This window comes from Bubalus bubalis, chromosome 2 (genome assembly GCF_019923935.1).
Source record: "Bubalus bubalis isolate 160015118507 breed Murrah chromosome 2, NDDB_SH_1, whole genome shotgun sequence".
Classification (NCBI taxonomy): Eukaryota; Metazoa; Chordata; class Mammalia; order Artiodactyla; family Bovidae; genus Bubalus; species Bubalus bubalis.
The window spans coordinates 58,527,445-58,533,165 of record NC_059158.1 but is presented as its reverse complement, the minus strand read 5'-3'; the positions used below and the strand labels follow the sequence as shown (position 1 = coordinate 58,533,165).

At 35.7% G+C, this 5,721-nt stretch overlaps 1 non-coding gene across 1 annotated transcript; it reads left to right on the top strand.

Annotated features, from left to right (window-relative positions):
• Window positions 1-4,750: 4,750 nt before the first annotated feature.
• On the top strand, window positions 4,751-4,823 carry TRNAY-GUA. The gene has a single exon. It is a non-coding gene; the product is annotated as a tRNA-Tyr (tRNA).
• Window positions 4,824-5,721: the final 898 nt, after the last annotated feature.

Below are 5,721 nucleotides of genomic sequence, written 5' to 3'. Positions count from 1 at the left end.
GAATGTCCAAAGCAGTTTCCTACTACAGTTACTGAAAATTTATTCCAGTGTTTTAACCCACAGCTTAGTGTCATGTTAGTTGTTAAATTAACCAACATTTTGTCAGTTTCTGTTTTTGTTTCTAAAAACTTTTTTCTTCTCTTTGAAGTTTTATTTCCTCCATCTTGTTTTGATTATCTAGTTCGATTATCTAGATTTAAACTTTAATCTGGAAAAACAAATAAGCAACAATAGCAGGTATAGAAGAAGTGGTGGGGCCAGGTAATAATTATATGGTTTCAGTACATTAAACAGTGTGTTAGTAACATAAGATTAATCAGGTATCAATGTAATCAAATAGGTGACTCATATTTAACCTGTGAGAATGTAAAAAGCAAGTGCTATAAATCATTGGAGAAGTGTAATGGTTATTACTGTATAATTATTCAGAACCATACTCATGCATTACCTTATCAATTTGTACAAAAAACTTAGAATCCTCTCTTATACTGTGTTTCAAACTAAGTTTTAAAATACACCTCTCTGAGGCAGTTTCTTGATTTGTATAGTGATTATGTACCATACTTTTCCTACAACAATCATGATTTATAACCTGTCCTCCTAGCATGATTGTTATAATGCTCACTGCCTTTATTCTCAGAAATGTAGCACTTTTGTCAGTAAATCACATGGCCACCTTATTTATAAAATTTGAAAAATTCCAGTTTGTAGGAATGATTTAAAGATCACAAATAATCCATGTGCAGAGTTATAGATAGTATTTCACATATAGTTCATGCTCAATAATGGTAGGTATCATAAGGAATAGCTTAGATTATGTGTGTCAATATTGATTTTTTTTCTCCCAAGCTTTTTAAAAGATGAACCCATGTCCTGATAACGTTTTAACATCATTTGATTTCTGAATTATCTTTTATTTTTCAGCAAAGAAGTCAACACTAACATGGTAAGCTATAGTATTTATATACAAAAATTTGAATTGGTATTTTATTAATGGTTAATTAACTATGTTTTCCATGCATCTCAAACTCTTTATGAATAAATACTGATTTCAGTAGTGATAATTATAATAATTTTACATTTAGAATTTGTTAAGGTATTTTTCGCGACTGCAGCCATGAAATTAAAAGACGCTTACTCCTTGGAAGGAAAGTTATGACCAACCTAGATAGCATATTCAAAAGCAGAGACATTACTTTGCCACAAAGGTCCATCTAGTCAAGGCTATGGTTTTTCCAGTGGTCCTGTATGGATGTGAGAGTTGGACTGTGAAGAAGGCTGAGCACCGAAGAATTGATGCTTTTGAACTGTGGTGTTGAAGAAGACTCTTGAGAGTCCCTTGGACTGCAAGGAGATCCAACCAGTACATTCTGAAGGAGATCATCCCTGGGATTTCTTTGGAAGGAATGATGCTAAAGCTGAAACTCCAGTACTTTGGCCACCTCATGCGAAGAGTTGACTCATTGGAAAAGACTCTGATGCTGGGAGGGATTGGGAGCAGGAGGAGAAGGGGACGACAGAGGATGAGATGGCTGGATGGCATCACTGACTCAATGGACGTGAGTCTGTGTGAACTCCGGGAGCTGGTGATGGACAGGTAGGCCTGGCATGCTGTGATTCATGGGGTTGCAAAGAGTCAGACATGACTGAGTGACTGAACTGAACTGAAGGTATTTTTCAGTATAAAAATGGTTTCTGTAACACAGGTCAAATATCTAGAATATATGTTTTACTTTAGCTCTGTTTTTGGATTAGCTTCCTGTGTATATATTCTGAAATTGGGCATATTCTGAATTTAGCCTTATGGTCCAAATTTTATTGATTCAAGAATTTATCATTTGAAATGGATAGGGCAGTTGTTTATTTGAATTATGATACTTTGTCAAATAAATTAATATGCAAATGAAATATATTTCAGTTACTTTAGAACAAACATTGAAAGTACTTTTTGCTTATGAGCCATGTTAATTAATAACATCTACTTTTTATATAAGAAATGTCTGAAAATAAGAGAATGTTTTTTAGTAACTAATTTAACAAGGTTAGCAATAACATTTGCAGCCTTAATCAGCATTGGATGCAGTGTATTTCTTACAGTTCTTAACATTTTGGCTTTATAGTATGACAAAAGTCTTGATTTACAGTAATATACTTACTTGAGTATTCTCCTGAAAGTGGACCTGGGAAAGCCAATTTGAATTTAAACCAACAACTTCATACCAAATTATACTTTTCTAATCAACTATACTGTCATAAGAATTTGGAATGTTTGCAGAGATGATAAAAAAAAAAAAAGCGTATCTCCAGGTCTGTATTTGTTTTCTTTCAATCTCCTGATTACCACTCTCATCTTTCTCTCTCTACCCTCCTCTTTAACACCCCAGATAATGCATTGATGATCTTCCAGTCTGTAATATATGACATTTGAGTTTAAATTTTTCCTTGTTTTTCTAAAACCTGAAAAAACTACAGTTGTAGAACACTGTGAAAATTCCTTTTGATTTTCAATAGCTGATTTTTAGATCTATTCTGACAATAAAATTTGAATTCTTTAAAATTCACTTATTTACTACATAAAATAGAAATTTCTTTGGGTTAATATGCATTAGTAATACATTGCCATAGTTATGATTATCTTGCTTTATTGTAAAAATTGAAGCATGGCCAGGTTTTCTTTACTGTTAATCACTATTTAAAACTGGAATCAGAAATGAATTGTAAATATGGTGGCAATAAAACTTATATATTTAAGTTCTCAGTGAAAACAAGGGCACAACTTTTATTTTTGGATATAAGACAGGGTGATACATAACATATGTAACTTTTTAAAAGATTTTATAAGCACTATTTTGTAATTTGTTCTTTTCACTAGAAATTGGATGTTATCGATGTAAGCATACCTCCATATCTATTTCCTTTTTAAGCACTATGTAATTTGTTCTTTTCACTAGAAATTGGATGTTATCTGATATAAGCATACCTCCATATCTATTTCCTTTTTAAGCACTATTAGCATCTCAAGTCGGAGAAGGCAATGGCATCCCACTCCAGTACTCTTGCCTGGAAAATCCCATGGATGGAGGAGCCTGGTAGGCTGTAGTCCATGGGGTCGCTAAGAGTCGGACACGACCGAGCAACTTCCCTTTCACTTTTCACTTTCATACATTGGAGAAGGAAATGGCAACCCACTCCAGTGTTCTTGCCTGGAGAATCCCAGGGACGGGGGAGCCTGGTGGGCTTCTGTCTATGGGGTCGCTCAGAGTTGGACACGACTGAAGTGAGTTAGCAATAGCAGCAGCATCTCAAGTAAAGGAGAGGTAACATTCATTCCATGAATTTAAGTTAAGCTTCTAATATACCTTTTCTAAATAAAATTCCCTATGAAATACTGTGTATGGATTTACATATTAATGAAACCTTTTATTTGAATCATGAAACTAGAAAATGTATGGGAAGAAGAACTCTTGAGGAAATGTTACATAAGGTGGAAGGAAAGCACACCACTTAGATTTTTAAATTAATCCACAGCTGAATAACCACATTGTGTTTGTAGGAAATAACAGTCAATACTTTGCAATTTTTGAAGTTTTACAAGACAGCTGAGCTTTGTTAGTCTTAACACATCACTTTATTAAAACCCATTTGTACATATGGTTATAATTATATATTGTTTCTAGTTTTGGAGGAAATATATCTGTTTTTGAGATTGAAGTAGAAGATACCTGCAACAAGATTATTGAATTATGAAAAAGACTTTAGAGAATGTATTGATCTCTTAACGTCAAGCCATAGCTGTAATGGTTTCCTGTTTGTTAGATGGATTGCAGTGGTTACTTAAGTAAAACTCTATGCAAATATCTCATGATTCTGACCATACTCATACATACAAGAAAGAGTCGAGTAGAAATATGTAGAAATTTGACTAAATTTAGTTTAATCTAGAAATTTGACTATTATACAATGTGGTTTTTTAAAGTTATTTTATTTTAGTCATTAGAAATAACCATTCTCTAGTTTCTTTAAAGGCTGGTTCATTAAAGGCATTAAACTGTCATTCCTGCTATCTTCAATCAACTGACAAGTCATTTTGTCCTTCTTGGTTGCCTATTTGTCTTATTTTTCCTTGAATTGAATCAATTGCTTTAGAGCAGTGAGTTTTTGGTTTGTTTTTTGTTTTGTTTTCTTCATATTGTTTGCACTTGGGGTTTATTGAACTTGTATTTATTGATTTAAAGTTTTTACTGAATTTGGAAAAATTTTAGTCATTATTTCTTCAAATTATTTTTGTCCATTTCTCCCCCTTTCAAAGAATCCAGTTACATGTATTTTCACTTGAAGTTATCCCACAGCTCACTCATGTTCTGTTTATTCTTTTTATTTTTTTCCAAAAAATATTGGACTGTGGGTTTTCCAGATGGCGCTCGTAAAAAAGAACCCGCCTGCCAATGCAGGAGATGGTAAGAGATACAGGTTCAATCCCTGGGTCGAGAAGATCCCCTAGAGGAGGGCATGGAAACCCACTTCAGTGTTCTTGTCTGGAGAATCCCATGGACAGAGGAGCCTGGCATGCTACCGTCCACAGGGTCACAAGAATGGACATGACTGAAGCAACTTAGCAGGCACACAGGCACACATTGGAGTATAGTTGATTTATAATGTTGTGTTAGTTTCTGCTACACTGCAAAGTGAATGAGTTATATATATACATATAACATTCCTTTTTAGATTCTTTTCGCATATAGGTTGGGCTTCCCTGATAGCTCAGTTGGTAGAGAGTCTGCCTGTAATGCAGGAGACCCTGGTTCAATTCCTGGGTCTGGAAGATCCACTGGAGAAGAGATAGGCTACCCACTCCAGAATTCTTAGACTTCCCTGGTGGCTCAGCTGGTAAAGAATTGCCTGCAATGTGGGAGACCTGGGTTCAATCCCTGAGTTGGGAAGATCCCCTGGAGAAGGGAACAGCTTACCCACTCCAGTATTCTGGCCTGGAGAAGTCCATGGGGTCCCAAAGAGTTGGACACAACTAAGCAACTTTCACTCTTTCACATCCCACGTAGGTCATTACAGAATTTTGAGTAGTGTTCCCTGTGCTATACAGCAGGCCCTTATTATTTATCTATTTTATATATAATAGTATGTATATGTCAATCCCTGGAGAAGGCAATGGCACCCCACTCCAGTACTCTTGCCTGGAAAATCCCATGGACGGAGAAGCCTGGTAGGCTGTGGTCCATGGGGTAGCTAAGGGTTGGACATGACTGAGTGACTTCACTTTCACTTTTCACTTTCATGCATTGGAGAAGGAAATGGCAACCCACTTCAGTGTTCTTGCCTGGAGAATCCCAGGGACGGAGGAGCCTGGTGGGCTGCCGTCTATGGTGCCACACAGAGTTGGATACGACTGAAGCGACTCAGCAGCAGCAGCATATGTCAATCCCAATCTCCCAATTTATCCCTCCCCCTCTTTCCACCCCCACCATAAGCATAAGATTCTTTATTTACATTGTAGCTCTGTTTTGTGAATGAGTTCATTTGTACCATTTTTTAAAGATTCCACATTTAAGTGATATCATATGATATTTGTCTGACTTTGTATGATAATCTCTCAGTCTATCCCTGTTGTTCCAAATGGCATTATCTTACTCATTTCCGTGGCTGAGTAATATTCTGTTGTATATATGTACCACATCTTTATTCATTCCTCCATTGGTATGCATCTAG